This window comes from Erythrolamprus reginae, chromosome 3 (assembly GCF_031021105.1).
Source record: "Erythrolamprus reginae isolate rEryReg1 chromosome 3, rEryReg1.hap1, whole genome shotgun sequence".
NCBI classification, from domain to species: domain Eukaryota; kingdom Metazoa; phylum Chordata; class Lepidosauria; order Squamata; family Dipsadidae; genus Erythrolamprus; species Erythrolamprus reginae.
In genome coordinates, this window is record NC_091952.1 from 231,753,633 (window position 1) to 231,772,652 (window position 19,020).

The 19,020-nt window shown below is 38.6% G+C and overlaps 1 protein-coding gene across 1 annotated transcript in view; it reads left to right on the top strand.

Moving 5' to 3' along the window:
* ZFPM2 (zinc finger protein, FOG family member 2) overlaps positions 1–19,020 on the top strand; it is a 431,256-nt gene that overhangs the window by 121,678 nt on the left and 290,558 nt on the right. The window lies entirely within an intron of this gene.

Genomic DNA, 19,020 nt, shown 5'->3' on the forward strand with positions numbered 1-19,020 from the left:
AAGCGGCGGGCGGACAAGCGGCCGGACAAGCGGAAAAGCGGCGGACAAGCGGCGGGCGGACAAGCGGCGGGCGGACAAGCGGAAAAGCGGCGGACAAGCAGGCAGGCAGGCGGCTCCTCAGCTGCTGGGTCTTCCCAGGTGCGGAAGTAAAAACACCATCTGCGCATGCGCGGCCATGGAAAAAGGGGCGCGCATGCGCAGATGGTGTTTTTACTTCCGCACCACTACATCTCGAAAAATCGATTATCGTGAGGGGTCTTGGAACGGAACCCTCGCGATAATCGGGGATCACTGTATTTACTTCCGCATCTCTACTTCGCGGAAATTCGACTTTCGTGGGCGGTCTCGGAACGCATCCCCCACGGAAAACGAGGGAACACTGTATACTGAAATTCTGGTAATGACATCCAGAATGTGGCCCAGAAATAGTTATTGAGTTATCTTTGTCTTAGAATAAGGAGATTGTTTGGATTTGGCCATTTAAGATGGTTTGAGAATTCAGTGAATTGATTTAAGATAAGAGCATCTCAAATGTTGTGGATGTTGTTATTACTTGTTGTAAAGAGGTTTTATTGTACCAAGGATTTCCCACTTATCACTGTTTACAAACCTTACTATACCTAATTACCCCAAGTTGTATTTATTTATTTATTTTTTATTTATTCATTTGTCCAATACACAATACATATGGAAGAGAATAGACATGAAGTAATATATATAAAGATAATAAGTAAAAATAGAGGAGAAGATATATGAAAGGAAGAAAATATATATGATATATGAGATAAAGGAAAGACAATTGGACAGGGGACGAAAGGCACACTAGTGCACTTATGTACACCCCTTAAATGTTATTGGTGATGCAAGTAAGTTCATTTGGAGTATGATGTTCCCCGCCCACTTATTTATCTATCTATCTATCTATCTATCTATCTATCTATCTATCTATCTATCTATCTATCTATCTATCTATCTATCTATCTATCTATCTATCTATTTGGTTTTTATGCTGCCCTTTTCCTTAGACTCAGGGTGGCTTACAACATGTTAGCAATAGCACTTTATTTAACACAGCAAGGCTATTGCCCCCACAATCCGGGTCCTCATTTTACCCACCTCGGAAGGATGGAAGGCTGAGTCAACCTTGAGCTGGTGATGAGATTTGAACCACTGACCTTCAGATCTACAAGTCAGCTTCAGTGGCCTGCAGTACAGCACTCTACTGAGTTCCTCATCAGATTTGACACAACGTTAAAGTAGGCTCTGCTTGTTTTTGTAATTGTATGCCCCTATTTTTTCTCTCCTCATTCCTTTAATAAAGTTATAATCAGCAGTGTTTGACAACATCTTTTTTGAGCAAGATCCAAATATGACATTTGTGAATCTGTATAGACTCTGTTGGGCTGGCAGAGTAGCCAAAAAACGGAATCAAAAAAAGAAAATATTATTCACAGGAAAATAACTGACTCAAAATGCCAAAAAGTAGAATAAAAATCTGTGATTGTGCTATGCCTCCCTTTGTCTTTTAAAACAAATTCTTGTATTTTGGCAGTTCACTTTGTTGACATTGATTGATTACTCATCATAATGAAAATATTTTTTTTTTTAAAAGGTCAATGAGCAGCTGCTGGTGACTTGAGGACTCTTGGGTGAAAAAGAGTATTCAAAATTGAGATTGTTCAAACCAGGGGTAGGCAAATTTGGCTCTTCCATGACATGTGGACTTCAACTCCCAGAATTCCTGAGCTAGCATGATCGGCCTAGGAATTCTGGGAGTTGAAGTCCGCAAGTCACAGAGGAGCCAACGTTGGCTACTTCTAGTCCAAACCAAACCAAAATGATAATAAGAGTGCAACAGGTTTTAAGGTCCATGAATCATTAGAAAGAAATTGACTGGCTCAGTGAAGCTTTATTTTCTGGACAAGCCATGGACAGGTTTGGGCTGCCCTGCTGATGTAAAATATGTGCAATTTGCACATTCCTTGAAATAAGGAATGAGGCATCTGGGTAAAAGAATCAGATACTTAGGCACCACTTTTTAAAAGGATATGCCTAGCCTGGTGAGGAAATTAACAAAATGTAATTACTTCGAAATGAAGGAATTGATTTTGTCAAATATGAATTATGAACAGTGCCATTTTAATGGAAAGTGCTAGTGATTTCTGCACTAAGTTCATGATTTGGGAGTGGGAGTTTGAAATGCTTATTTTAATCAGTTTTATGCAATGCCCTCCCAGCCTTTATAAATTATATCTTTATTTGGTGCTATAAATATTTTGGGGTAGAAAGTAGACAAACTATTTAGAATGCCTCAGAGTGGCTAATTACAAAGAATACACTGTATGTATGTATGTATGTATGTATGTATGTATGTATGTATGTATGTATGTATGTATATGTTTGGAAACATACAAACTCATGCACACATACGGATATACACACGGATATACACAGTGAAGGGCTACCAAATTTTTTACCACCACACTGTGGGCATGGCTTATGCAGGACGCCCTGTATTTTCTTTCAACATCTTTCAGTGCAATTTGGGTGCTCTGGGGTGGAGCTCCATTTTCGCTACCCCACTATGTCCCCCCCGTCTGGGCTGCAGCCCACCCCTGGATATATATATATACATAGACACAAATACAAGGGTATGTGTGTATATCTGCATACACAAACACACATTTAATAACATATATAAATACATACATACATACATACACACACACACACACACATATATGTATATATATATGTTTTCGTAGATTAAAAAAACAGGACATGAAATTGACTTTGAAAAAACTAAATTACTTTCCAAAACAGAACATGTATATAAAAGAATAATCATGGAAGCGATAGAGATAGAAAAACACCCCGTTAGTATGAATAAACGTGATGACATGTCCCGCCTACCAGAAATTTGGAAACCAGCCCTAAACAAAAAAACATATCATAATCATCACCATGTCAATCCTTCAACTAAATGTGATTCCACCAACCAATCAAATCATTAAAACATAGCCACCCAATCTATTTGCTACATTCAAACCAAATCTCCACCCCCACCACTATTTATAAGGAACAAACGGTAGTTGCAAACAGACTGTATTTACAGCAGCACGAAGCTTACAACTTCAGCCTGATGATGGTGAATGTGATTTCACCGAAACGTCGCATAGACATGCAAAATATTACACGGGGCAAAACCCGAACTCAGAACAATCTACATATAGTAGAGTAGGCTACAGTATCCAATCCCTTCAGCTCTGCACCAGGGAAAGGTTACATACTTTTGTGTCGAATCACCCTGGTGTATTTGAAGGAACATCACAGCTCCTTATTTGCCTCTCGGCCCAACCCAGGGCCATTTCCAAGGCAGTTAATTTTATTGATAGCCGACAATTCTGTCACATGGGTTTTTTTTGCTGAATTTGAAAATTAAGGGAGACTAGGATAGATCTATTTCGGCCTTATTTTGGCCTCATCAGCTAGCCATTCCCACTGGGACTTGAACCTGCAACCTTTGCCTCGTAAGGCAGAGAATTATCCTAGGATGGCACCATTTCGGCCAATATATCAGGGTGATCCGACATAAAAAACATATACACACACATATATATATATACACACACACACACATACATACATACATACATACATACATACATACATACATACATATATATATATATATATATATATATATATATACACATATACAGACATATGTATGTTCTGACAAAGACTTGAAGATTACTGTCTTGATTTTGTGTCTTCTTCTTAAACGCGAGAAAATGTGGTAGATATGGGATCTAGGAAATGCTATTTGATGTAAATTAACAAAAATTCATGATACAGAGTTAACCATTGATATAGTTTGACAGTAAGAAGAATATGGTAAAAAAAGCAAAGGAAATCATAGGATGGCTGTGTGTTACTCTGACGCTGAATCAGTATTATCTTGGCTATCAGATAATGCAGTTATCATTAATTTTCACATTTGCATTTCAATCTTAGGAAGGAAATGACTCTTGCTGGATGAAGATAAGAGCTCTGTACTACTATAATGAACCATCATTTTATCCTGATGCTTTATATCCATATGAAAATGAGTCTGGGTGCTGATGTGTTGAGGAGGAATGTGCACACAGGAATGGGTCACAGAAACATTATAACAAAGTGTCAAGATTACTTAAGACTTCAGGGTACTTTTAAAAAAAAGAAATAAGCAGCGGGCTAAATACATCTTCTACATTGAAATAAATTAGTGTTTCTCAACCTCGGCCATTTTAAGATGTGTGGATTTCAACTTTCAGAATGCTTGCTGGAGAATTCTGGAGGTTGAAGACTACATATCTCAAAATGGGGGAAGTTGAGAAGCTCTGAAGTAGTTGCCAAATAAATGAAAGTCAGGTTCTTCTGTTGCAAGGTAAACTGGCATTTAGCATGGAGGAAGATTTTTATTTATTTATTTCTTAATTTTGTCCAATACACAATACATATTGAAGAGAATAGACATGTTAGTATTATATATAAAGAAAAGGATAGAAGAAAATACATAAAAATAGAGGAGAAGATTTATGAAAGGAAGAAAAGATATATGATATATGAGATAAGGAGAGACAACTGGACAGGGGACAAAAGACACACTAGTGCACTTACATATGCCCCTTACTGACCTCTTAGGAACCTGGAGAGGTCAATCGTGGATAGTCTAAGGTAGAAGTGTTGGGGGTTAGGGGTTGAAACTACTGAGTCCGGTAATGAGTTCCGCGTTTCGACAACTCAATTGCTAAAGTCATATTTTTTACAGTCAAGTTTGGAGCGATTAATATTAAGCTTGAATCTGTTGCGTGCTCTTGTGTTGTTAAGATCTTAAGATCTTCCTAAGCATCTAATTCCAGCTTCCATCACAAAAATATGAAATACTCCAAGAACCTGTGGGTAGCAATCAAGATATCATGCCTTTTAGTTTAATGGAATCATGTCTGTGTGATATGTTACATACAGTTTTCAAAACAGAATGTGTGTTTCTTACTTGGTTTCTTTTTTCATTCTATAGCTAATTTAATATACTATAGCGCAGTGATGGGGAACCTTTTTCCCTAAAGAGTGTGGGCAGGTGCTATTACGCATGCGTGAGTGCCCACGCCCATAATTCAAAGCCTGGGGGGGGGGACAGTTTCCCTGCCCCACAGAGGCCCTCTGGAGGCCAGAAATGGCTTGTTTTTCAACTTCTGGTGGCTCAGTAGGCTCGTATTTCACCCTCCCCAGGCTCCAAAGGCTTTAGTCAAAAATCAGCTGGACAGCATACACATGCATGTTGCAGCTGAGCTAGGGCAAGGGCTCATGTGCCGGCAGATATGGCTCAACGTGCCATCTGTGGCACACGTGCCATGGATTCGCCGTCACTGCTATAGGGGAAAGTCAAAAATATACCGTGGGAATGCTGTTTATAAAGATATGTCCACCTAGAAAACATGCACAATATTGACCTGAATTCATACAGTTCAGTTTGGCATGCAGATGTCAACTTTGGAACACCGAAAACATGAGATATGACACTGAGATACACCTTTATGATAATTCTGTCATGTTTCTGATTTAAAGTAGAAATATCTGAAGAGTCAGTTGTTACTAAATAGTATAAAGAAATAGGGTACTTCTCCGCACAGTCCAATATGCTATTCTTATTTGGTCTCTATCCTTAACATCAATTTCCGGTCACAATTCAAAGTGTTGGTTATGACCTATAAAGCCCTTCATCGCATCGGACCAGAATATCTCCGAGACCGCCTTCTGTTGCACGAATCCCAGCGACCGATTAGGTCCCACAGAGTGGGCCTTCTCCGGATCCCGTTAACTAAACAATGTAGTTTGGCGGGCCCCAGGGGAAGAGCCTTCTCTGTGGCGGCCCTGACTCTCTTGAACCAGCTCCCCCCAGAGATTAGAACTGCCCCCACCCTCCTTGCCTTTCGTAAACTCCTCAAAACCCACCTTTGTCGTCAGGCATGGGGGAACTGAGATATCTCCCCCGGGCTTATACAATTTATGTATGGTATGTTTGTACGTATGTCTGTTTAATAATGGGGTTTTTAAAATATTTTAAATTGTAAATTGTTAGATTTGTTATGAACTGTTTTATTGTGTTGTGAGCCGCCCTGAGTGTACAGAGAGGGGCGGCATACAAATCTAATAATAAATAAATAAATAAAATAAAATATGGAGGACAAAATAGCTGGGTCATGGCAGGAGTGAAATGCTACCAGTTCGCCCTGGTTTGGGCATACTAGTAGTGGCAGCCGCTGGTGATTTGGAGAATTGGTAGCTGTGGCAGTGTGAGGCTCTGCCCACTTTCTCAGATGTTGCCATTTTCTTGTTTTTAACCCTGCGTGCATGCACAAAGCCTTCTGCACATGCGCAGAGGGTGAAAAATCACACACTTAGAAACATAGAAACATAGAAGTCTGACGGCAGAAAAAGACCTCATGGTCCATCTAGTCTGCCCTTATACTATTTTCTGTATTTTATCTTAGGATGGATATATGTTTATCCCAGGCATGTTTAAATTCAGTTACTGTGGGTTTATCTACCACGTCTGCTGGAAGTTTGTTCCAAGGATCTACTACTCTTTTAGTAAAATAATATTTTCTCATGTTGCTTTTGATCTTTCCCCCAACTAACTTCAGATTGTGTCTCCTTGTTCTTGTGTTCACTTTCCTATTAAAAACACTTCCCTCCTGGACCTTATTTAACCCTTTAACATATTTAAATGTTTCGATCATGTCCCCCCTTTTCCTTCTGTCCTCCAGACTATACAGATTGAGTTCATTAAGTCTTTCCTGATATGTTTTATGCTTAAGACCTTCCACCATTCTTGTAGCCCGTCTTTGGACCCGTTCAATTTTGTCAATATCTTTTTGTACGTGAGGTCTCCAGAACTGAACACAGTATTCCAAATGTGGTCTCACCAGCATTCTATATAGCGGGATCATAATCTCCCTCTTCCTGCTTGTTATACCTCTAGCTATGCAGCCAAGCATCCTACTTGCTTTCCCTACCGCCTGACTGCACTGTTCACCCATTTTGAGACTGTCAGAAATCACTACCCCTAAATCCTTTTCTTCTGAAGTACAGTATTTGCTAACACAGAACTGCCAATACAATACTCAGATTGAGGATTCCTTTTCCCCAAGTGCATTATTTTACATTTGGAAACATTAAACTGCAGTTTCCATTGCTTTGAACTGATAGGGAAGCTTAATAGATTTCACCACTGGATCATAGATAGTGTTGTAGTATGGTTGGAGGCAAAGCACGAGTACACTGAATTTCCTGTACAGATGCTTGTTAAGTGTGGACAAAGGGTCACACTCTATCCTACGTAATTGCTCGGCTCACTGGCGTCAATAACACACGTGTGGCAATGCACTATTACTGTCATATCCACAAGGGACAAACTGTCAGGAGGAAAATGAATGCCCATTTTTAGACATGAAGATATTTAGAAGTTCAACGTCCTGTAGATTGTGCAATAAAGGGTTTAGAGTTAGAAATTCTATTGGGAATCAACAGACATCTGCATTACAATACATTATTTCTTGTAGTTTCATGCACCAAGAGACCCAGAGAATCTGGTAGGAAGCTTTGCACTTTTCAGCTGTCTCTGCTGTATTTTGGTCATAAAGGCAATCACATACTCCGGTAATTGCATAGGACTAGGAAACAATGTCAGCTTCTGGAAGCAGATGGGTTGAGAATCAAAAGGGGCATGTAATTGGTCCACAACCATTTTGCTCTTTGTTGTGTTTTTCTCATTAATTCTGCCAAGATTATTCCTGCATAGCAATAATTTTGAACTGTTGAAGGACGGGTCTGTTAATATACTGAACAAGTGTGCCCAACATGGAATCATTTTGGAGGAAAGCTACAGTCGAACAAGTGCCTGCAAACAAAGCGTGAGCTAGGAGAATACCAATTCTTGCAAAAGATATTTTTCACTTGATTTTAGTTCATGTTTCCGGTGCTTTTGCACACAAAAGTAGTTTCTCCAACAAGATTTTTTTTCTCCAGTTCATTGGAATCAATTTTGCCCATTCTTTTATTCAGTGTAACTATTAGATCAGTAGTAAAAAGATAACATAATTTATATATGCAATCTCCGTGAAGATGTCAGAGTAATCTATTAATCCAGAAACATTCAATTGTTAATAGTTATATTCACATGTCATTAGCAGTGATCCCTCTAATTTTTTTGGGGGGTAGGTGGAAAAGTATAGTGTCTGAGCGGCAGTCCCTTCGGGACTGGGTGGCACAGAAATAAACAAACAAACAAACAAAAAAACAAACAAACAACCCACCCTCTTTTGCCTCAGAGAATTTCAATAAAATACTGTACTGTGTGTCTATAACAGTGAGCTCATAATAGGGCAACTCTATCAATATCAAAATGCCACTTAAATAGTTGAGCTAGTTTCAAACTAGATTTTGATTTTCTTTCTCTCTTCCTTACTCCCATTCTTTTTCTTTTTCTTTTCCTTCCTCTCTTTTTTCTATCTGTTTCTCTCTCTTCCTCTCTCTCTCCTTCCCTCTCACTCTTTCCCTCTCGGCTTCTGGGCAGGTTTGGAAAACTCTGAGTTGATGATGATTTTTAAGTGAGCGATTGCTCACTGCTCAGCTTAGAGGGAACTATGGTCATTAGAAAGTGGTGGTATTTTTCAACAAACATAGAAAACAAGTTCTACCAGGATGAAGGTGACCTGCCTTCTCCTACTCTAAGGTCTTCCTGTCACTGAGGACACCTGAGTGTGTCAGCTTCCATTGTGATAATTGTCCTGCAAAAGGAGGACAGACAAAGCAGGCATTGTATTTGAGATGCCTGAAATAAGTATGTAGTGTGACCTTCTTGAGGAACAGCCAAAAAATTAACTAATTGACCCGAACCAGATAGATAACATGCCTTATCTGTGGGAGGTGAGCAGTGAAGTATGCAGATGTATTCTGCTCTGGTTGCAAGTTGATGTCTAGATGCAGTTCAAAATTTTGACTGATTATCATATAGAAAGTCCAGCATGACATAGGATCTGCTCATTGGAAGAATTGCCTGTCTCCATACATTTTTGCCCTTTTCAGAAAAATGATTTTGTTGAATTTTATACATTTAAAATCACAAATTCACTTTTATAGCTGTCCATTATTGGAATCAAACCTTATTTCATTTTTTATTTTAAATTATGATTTTTGTACATTTTATAGTTTCTGCTATATATCTATATGTATATGTATATAGCTATATCTATCTATCTATCTATCTATCTATCTATCTATCTATCTATCTATCTATCTATCTATCTATCTATCTATCTATCTATCTATCTATCTATCTATCTACCTACCTACCTACCTACCTACCTACCTACCTACCTACCTACCTACCCACCTACCTACCTATCTACCTACCTGTTTCAAAAGGTGACAGCCTGGCGGCGGCGCTTCTCACCACCCTCCCGAACCTGAACTTTTGCTGAACTTTTTGGGTTCGGCGTTCGGGAGAAAGCCAAGAAGTGCCCGGCTGTTTCAAAAGGTGACAGCCGGGTGGCGGCACCCAGCGGAGCGTCGTTTTTGCAATATTTTTTTTTTGCTTGCACGCATTAATCGGTTTTACATTGTTTCCTATGGGAAACATTGTTTCATCTTACAAACTTTTCGCCTTACGAACCTCCTCCCGGAACCAATTAAGTTCGTAAGACGAGGTATCACTGTATATGTTTCACTGGTGTTGCACTGGATGTTGCACAAAGTTACAAGGTCTCCGATAGATTAGCATAAACAAATCTTTTTTAAATAAGAAAACAAATGCCAAAATGATTTTTTAAATTATACTAAACAGAAGGTGATATTGAACAAATGACAGAATATTGTAGTATTATATTAATAGCTTATCAAATGGTAATAAACAAACAAAAACTTTTCAATGTTTAACGAAACCGATTTCATTTTTTAAAATTTATTTAAGAAGGAGCCATCAGTCTTAGTGTTGGAGAATGCTGGAGCCTGATGAAACCAGCTGAAGAGACAAACTGAGTGTACAGATGCAGATTAGGCTTCAGAAGATGAGGGTATAAAAGGGATTTAATGGTAGGATGGATTATAGAAATCCTTGTAACAATGTTAAATAATTATCGTTCCAGCCGAGATCAAAGCACTGCTGATTGAACCCCCTCAAGCTGTTAATACAGAGTATCTTGAAAAGAAGGAGGGGAAAAATCCTCAGAGATTGGTCAGCCTATACTGACAGTGTCCTCTGATCTATAAAAGTTTCAGCTGCATTGAAGGTATCAGTCGTGTAGGAGGAAAAGACCTTGTCAGGATGACTAGTATTAATTATACGTGGCTTTTTTGGGGGAGGTATTGGCTCTGAAGGGTACTTTCAGGCTTAATTGTTATTGGAATACATGTAGCTTTCTATATTTAGGCCAGAAGGTGATGGCATTCACTTGTTAAGCAGAAGGCTAATTTAAAACCCTAATGTAACTCTGTAGAGTGTTACACATAAACCCATACAAATAAGCTTGACATGTGGTTTCAGTTGTGATCAAAAAGTGCATAATTTGATAGTTTCATGTGAAATGTGTAAAAGCTTTACTTAGTAAATACTACAAAATAAAATAGATCAATTACCTGGAAAAGAGCTGGGTGGAGCTTCTCTAGCACAGGGTGGATGGATCTCCTTCTCACTCTTTCAAAGTTTTACATCTCAAGTCCTTACTATTCTCTTTATTTAAAAAGAAATGTAATTTCTCAACATTTCTTGATCAAGTCTTATTAAAAACAAAATCAACTTTGTCCACTACATCAGAGGTGTCAAACTCAACATCTGGGTGTAATGTACTGGATGGCCAGTAGAGGACGCTCTAGGAGCAGGAACAACACAAGAATATGATTGGTTGAATTGCTTGACAGCTGACTATATCGGGTTGTAGATGTATATGGTTATTAAACATTGCATAGAACGGTCTTCATTGAGTTGCTTCAGTCGTTGCACCCATCCTGGCTCGCAATACAGCTCTGGGGGCCACATTCGGCCCATGGGGTGCTTAGATCTAGTCTGGGGGCTGCCCTAGAAACAGCAAAGGGCTGGTCTGTGCTGTCTCTGACAGCAAAAATGGAGCTTGGGGAGGAGGGCTGCATGCATCTCCCCCAAGCTCCATTTTAACTGGCAGAGTATGGCAGGAGGCCGTTGTTGCTGAAAACAGAACTCGGGAGCCTGTTTTTGCTGGCAGAGTGCTTGGCCCACCGCAGACACCCCCAACATGACTGACATCAAGCTGGCTACCCAATCTTGCCATGGCCACCACCCCAACTCTAATGCGGGGCCCGCAATGAAATCAAGTGTGACACCTCTGCACTACATTATGTCAGTTATATACTTGTCAGTCACTAAGCTATGAAACTGGCAGTTCTGTGTTAGCAAAACCTCAGAAGAAAAGGATTTAGAGGTAGTGATTTCTGACAGTCTCAAAATGGGTGAGCAGTGCAGTCAGGCGGTAGGGAAAGCAAGTAGGATGCTTGGCTGCATAGCTAGAGGTATAACAAGCAGGAAGAGGGAGATTATGATCCCGCTATATAGAGTGCTGGTGAGACCACATTTGGAATACTGTATTCAGTTCTGGAGACCCCACCTACAAAAAGATATTGACAAAATTGAACGGGTCCAAAGATGGGCTACCAGAATGGTGGAAGGTCTTAAGCATAAAACGTATCAGGAAAGACTTAATGAACTCAATCTGTATAGTCTGGAGAACAGAAGGAAAAGGGGGGACATGATTGAAACATTTAAATATGTTAAAGGGTTAAATAAGGTCCAGGAGCAGTGTTCCCTCTAATTTTTTGGGGGGGTGGGCGGAAAAGTATAGTGTCTGAGCGGCAGTCCCTTCGGGACTGGGCGGCACAGAAATAATAAATAAATAAACAAACAAACAAACAAATAAATAAAAAACCCACCCCTGTTTTGCCTCAGAGAATTTCAAAATAAAATACTGTACTGTGTGTCTATAACAGTGAGCTCATAATAGGGCAACTCTTATCAATATCAAAATGCCACTTAAATAGTTGAGCTAGTTTCAAACTAGATTTTGATTTTCTTTCTCTCTTCCTTACTCCCATTCTTTTTCTTTCTCTTTTCCTTCCTCTCTTTTTTCTATCTGTTTCTCTCTCTTCCTCTCTTCCTCTCTCTCTCCTTCCGTCTCACTCTTTCCCTCTCGGCTTCTGGGCAGGTTTGGAAAACTCTGAGTTGATGATGATTTTTAAGTGAGCGATTGCTCACTGCTCAGCTTAGAGGGAACTATGTCCAGGAGGGAAGTGTTTTTAATAGGAAAGTGAACACAAGAACAAGGGGACACAATCTGAAGTTAGTTGGGGGAAAGATCAAAAGCAACATGAGAAAATATTATTTTAGTGAAAGAGTAGTAGATCCTTGGAACAAACATCCAGCAGACGTGGTAGATAAATCCACAGTAAATGAATGTAAACATGCCTGGGATAAACATATATCCATCCTAAGATAAGATATATAAAATAGTATAAGGGCATGAGGTCTTTTTCTGCCATCAGACTTCTATGTTTCTATATTTCTATGAAAGATGAAGAGCTGTTAAAAAACATTGGCCAATTCCATTTTCTCTCGTATTGGGAAAAAAATCATTTTCTTTCTATGTCATTGGTTTATCCATAACATTTTCAAAAACAGATAAATTCTTACCATCAACATTCTCTGTTCCTTTGCCCTCTATGAATGTCTGTTCAATGTATTACCATAATCTTTATAAAGCCCTCTGTTCATCATCACTCCTAATTTTTAAGTTTAAGTTTATTGGATTTATATGCCGCCCCCTCCGAGGACTCGGGGCGGCTTACAACATATGAAAGAAACAATACACGTTTATCGAAATCTAATATAAAATTATCTAATTTCACATCATATAGACAGATTTAACCATAGTTTCAATTTCAAAAAGGGGACAATCCTATACCCTCCCCCCAAAAAAAATCCCAGGAAATTTCTAGAAGCCTGGCACTCTGAAAAATTAGCCATCAATAGTTACATAGACATTAACAACATATATACACTAAGCAAAAGTGACAACAAAGCAGCCCAAAAGGCAACAAAAAGATTCAAGCATTTGTCCACCAGCAATCTGCATGCAGATCAGCATAGATTAACTCCAAAGTTAACATCAGACCAACAATCAAGTAAGCAATACCCCAATCAAGAAATTGCCAAAGTCAACAGTAAGCAACCCAACCAAAGAATCCCTAAGACCACCACACCAACAGGCAAGCCACCAGAATAAGCCCCCACCGTTTGGCGGGGCCCAGGGGAAAAGCCTTCTCTGTGGCGGTTCCGACCCTCTGGAACCAACTCCCCCCGGATATTAGAATTGCCCCCACCCTCCTCGCCTTTCGTAAGCTCCTTAAAACCCACCTCTGCCGTCAGGCATGGGGGAACTGAGATATTATTTGCCCCCGGGCCTTTACAATTCATGCATGGTATGTTTGTTTGTTTGTATGGATGCTTGGTTTTACAATAAGGGTTTTTAATTGTTTTAGTATTGGATTTACATGTTGTTTTTTATTATTGTTGTTAGTTGTTAGGGGCGGCATACAAATACAATAAATAAATATAAATAAATAAATAAATATAAACTGACAACAAATTGCACTCTTTATACTAGCACTGATGATGTTATCCAGTTTGAGTGAGGGAGCAAGAAACCTCAAAGAGCACCAAGGATCCCCCATTTCAACTCTCAACAACAAATAGTTTCCTTTATTCGTACTAAAAATATAGTCTCCTATCTCTATTCAGTTAACTTTCAGAAGAATCACTGTTTGCCCTTCAATTTTCCAATGAAAGATGATAAGAAAAGATTATCAAATGTGTTTTGACCAACAGTGGGTTACTCCCGGTTTAGCCCGGTTCTTAGAACTGGTTGCGCCGGTGGCGGGAGGCTCCGCCCACCTGCCCAGAACGCTTCTGTGCATGCGCAGAAACATCACATATGAACACACCACAGAACCCACTAGAGGTTTTGACATACTCTGAAACCTGTCCTCCAAGAATGCTCAAAGCAGGTTAGCCGGACCCTCTGCCACCTTGATAAAAAGGAATATTTGCATCACACTTATACTTGATACTTCTTGGGATTTGAGATAACTTGGTTTGGGAATATGCTTCATAGCCCTTTAACAGCCATTAATCAGTTATTGCTTTTTGAGTTTCTGCATAAATATAATCCTTCCTTCCTTCCTTCCTTCCTTCCTTCCTTCCTTCCTTCCTTCCTTCCTTCCTTCCTTCCTTCCTTCCTTCCTTCCTTCCTTCCTTCCTTCCTTCCTTCCTTCCTTCCTTCCTTCCTCCCTCCCTCCCTCCCTCCCTCCCTCCCTCCCTCCTTCCCTTCCCATGGTTCTTTCATCTTGTATAAAGCTAGTTTTATATGAAAATGAGCCAAGGTGGCGCATTGGGTAGAGTGCAGTACTCCAGGCCACTAAAGCTGACTGCTAGATCTATAGGTCAGTGGTTCAAATCTCATCACCAGCTCAAGGTTGACTCAGCCTTCCATCCTTCCGAGATGGGTAAAATGAAGACACGGATTGTGGGGGCAATACGCTGGCTCTGTTAAAAAGTGCTATTGCTAACATGTTGTAAGCCGTCCTGAGTCTAAGTAGGATAGCATAAAAAAATCAAATAAATAAAATACCAGATTTAACTAAAGGAAGTATTTTGTATTGCTGCAACAGGACTTGAGCAGCCTTGTCATAAAGAGTATTCTAAATATTAATTCTTATGGACCTAAAATGACATTTTTATTGACTACATTTTGTTTTCTGTTTATTGCACTGAAAATTACTTTGGTTCAGCACAAAACACTTTAAATTGAGAAAGCTGCAAGTAAAGGTGGAAATGCATATAGATTTTTCTATGTTAAATTGCATCAAGCAGAAACTGTTTGGAGAAATTTGATTTATATTTATCAACTGGAACAAATTCCAGTTGTCCTCAAAATACCTGGGCATATTTGTTTTAGAGTAACAAATTCTCTAAGCTGAATTTCTGCTTTGTCCCTAATTTGTAATTTCTGGCAAATACAGAACATTATACTCATGTGAACGTAATTGGATATTGATCTAGATACTCCCGTAATCTTAATTTCTAGTGGCTATTCTTTTGATACTTTCTGCAATTTTCTATATTGAAGTAATGAAATGGTAATTAGGAATTTTATTAAGTGACAGTAATAGCAGTCACCATAAAACATTTATTAGGGAACTGGAATAGCTGTTATATAATTTATTATGTTATGTTATAATTACATTGAGTGATGATTATCACTTTTGTTCCTAAAATGATATATCTGCCACCAAACAGAAATATTGGTGGTCTAGAACAGAAATGAGGATGACTTACTTCATTTTACCTGGGGGGTTTTCTCTCCTTTTTCTCCCACTGACTTAAGGACAAGACATTAAATTCAGCAACTGAATGGGGCACACGTTTGGAGTCTTGGATAAAGGGATATCTAGGAGATAATAGGGCTCAGGACTGGTAGATTTATAATCTGCTTTGATTTGCCACCACCAGCATAAGTACTACTGAGATATGTGCTGGGTTTTTTGATGAAGAGAGATAAAACAGGAAAATTCAAATAATCTAATGGACCCTAATCTGCCTTCTACCAGTGCTATTATTCTTTAAAACTGAGAAAGAATTCATTTTATTTGATTCATTAGGGGATTTTTTTGTAACATTCTTCCTATTCTTTCTGTTTAAGGTAGCAGCTACCTCTATTTAATAAAGTGTGTATAATCAGAATAGAGTGGAAGGGACATTGGAGATCTAGTGTAGTCCAACCTCCTCCTCCAGTAGGAGAATATAGATAATTTGAGACAAGTGGCTGTTCTGCTTCTTCTTAAAACCACCCAGTGATGAAACACCAACAACTTCTGAAAGCAATCTGTTCTACTGGTGTTAGGAAATTTCTCCTTAATTCCAAGCTGATTCTTCCCTTGAATAGTTTCCATCCATTATTTCTTGTCCTGCCTTTTGGTGGTTTTGAGAATAACGTGATCCACTTCCTTGCCGTATCCCATCAAATATTGGAATATATATCTCCTGAACCAGAACTGTTTTGTTGTAAATCAGTGGGTTTTCCTTCCTTCCTTCCTTCCTTCCTTCCTTCCTTCCTTCCTTCCTTCCTTCCTTCCTTCCTTCCTTCCTTCCTTCCTTCCTTCCTTCCTCCCTCCCTCCCTCCCTCCCTCCCTCCCTCCCTCCCTCCTCCTTTTTAAAAAATGTATACTTAATATAATGCAGTAAAAAGGATTAAAATCATATGGTATACTGTGTATCTTTCCTGATTTCTTTTCATTCATTCCAGTTTGTTCCCTTATATCAAACTGAATTTGCCCAGGGAGTGCCCTGATTAATCTCTTGCTTATTTTCACCTTTTGGTCATAAGCTGCATCCTCTCCCACTGAGAAACATACATTAAAGTGAATAATAATAATAATAGTAATAGCAATAATAATAATCGTTAATCAAAAACTGCATGTGTCTTTATGATTGTGCCAGTGTTCTAGTATTCAATTATGCAATTTTCATTGGCATATTAATCATCTTTTCAACAAACAAGCCAGCGTTAATTAAAGCAAACCATGGATAAAGACATGTTGCCGGATCATCATTCTGTTTATCGCAGTGCACAGGCTGGCCGTTAAGTAAATTCTGAATTGTGAGATGAATTTCAATGTTGGCCTCATCTTTTTTTTGGTTAGAGTTTGAATGCAAGTCATCAAACAGCAATCACAACAACAATGAACTTCAGGTCTCAGAAGAGAGAGATGGATTTATTTGTAATTAATGGCAAAAAAATAATCAACCCAAACAAAACAAAACAAAATAAAAAGTACCCACCCAAAACTAAATGGTTATATTCCAGTAATGCAAAGTAAAATACCTGAAACACAATTTTTGGAAGGTGCCCTGTGCCTATTTTTATAGTAGAATCCCATTATTAACTTATAAATCACAAAACATTCAAATTTATCTAAAATATATGTAGTAGTAGCATATTTAGGAAATTCAAGAGAGTAATCTTACTACCCGTAAGTACTATAGAGTCTAGCCTAATTCTTTGCACAGGGATCCCTGGGTCATTTTTTAAATACTCTGGCCATAACTATTTGCAATATGAACAAATACCAATACATGAGACTGGGAAAATATACATCAGCTGTTTTGCAAAGCATATCTAAGCATCATTTAAACTAGCTCTGTTTTCTTTGTAACTTTTATTTTTTTTAATTATATATTAAGCCAGAGTGATGAGCATTAAAAACCGGGATCCTTCTAGATCCCTGGGCTACAAAACTTTAGACCACCATTAAATGTAGAATTTACTATATTTTAATTTTAATTGAACTCCTCATAAAACTGGTGGTGAGGTTGCTATTTTCTTATGACTAAATGCATAGTGCTTGAGTAATATTAAGTTTATTGAATTCATAAGGAAGATGTGGATCCAATGGGATTAATTTTAAATTTAGGTAAGTATTGATTTTTTGGGGGGAGGGGAAGAGTAAAAAGGTGGGTATATTTTGAAAAGTTGAACTCTTTCTTTTTCCTGAGCTTTCCTACCACAATGCTTACGCGTGAAATGATTTTAGTGCATTTGGTTGAGTTTCTTGTTTGGTATACCTCCCCTTTCTAAACGAAAGAAAAGTCTATTGGAGCCATAATAAATGCTAACAGAGACATAAAAATACTTGTAATACAAGGATTATGTAGCTTGATATTTTTTGGAAGTCCATTTTCAAAGTCTTTGATTTTTGTGGACACACCACATGAAGATTAAGGATTTCATTAGTATAACAAACTATATAATCAGATATTATGTTCACCATTGATGAGTGCTGTTTATAATGAAGGGATTTTCCACCTGTGACTTTATTACTAGTTGGCAGCATTTCTATCAGTGTCGGAACTAGTCAACATAATTTTGATAGCTCGGGTCTGAAAATTTATTGCAAAATTCTTAAAGCATGTGTGAAACCATGTCAGTTTTAACTTGAGACTGATCTTTGCTTATGTGAAGATAAGATTCTTGATGATCTTTGCTGCTTTCTTCTACTTTTTCCAAAGTATTTGATTGTACGTGAGGAGGAGGCTGATAATAGAGGCTTACAACCATAACAGGGAATTGTACACCCTTTTTTTCAATCTTTTTTGAACATTTGGTTCAGCAATGGTTTGCAGCTGGTATGGGCCACTCTATAGAGTGGTAATAAAAATAAAGATGCGTGCAAGTGCGTGCCCCCATGTGAGATTTGGCTTCTGCACATGCACAGGAAGCCAAATGTCATGCGCAGACATTTGCGTGTGTGAGATTTCACCGATTTTTGGCATTTTTTTGCTTCCACGCATGCGTGGAAGGAAAGAAATTGCCGAAAATTGGCAAAATCTCTCACATGCAAGCATCCTCAAGCAAAATCTGGCTTCTACACATGCAAACATGTGTGCACCCACACACTGGATGCATGTGCACCTGTGCCGGTCTACAGGAGCGCACCAGAGCACCGGAGATGTGGAACCCCTGCCTGATTTGGTTCCGATTCTTGAGCTATTTCTTATAAGATGTTTTCACATACTTAAATATGAGAAGAGATTAGATCAGGATGTGGATCAAAAATTCTGCATGAGAGTCTTTCAGCTACTTTCCAATTGATCTAAGTGAATTTAGGTGAATGTAGTAGCAACACCAAATAATTATCAGGGCAGTGCTTTGAATTGAGTTGAGTTTATTGTCATTGCACATGGTAAAACGAAATTAAATGCCATCTTCAGCATACATTATAACTATAGAAATAAAAACACAAACATACATCCTTTACATTCTGTATAATTGAAACTGAAAACCCAATATTGCACTATGAATTCAGTATGGTTATTACCCTGGGATAGCAGCTGTA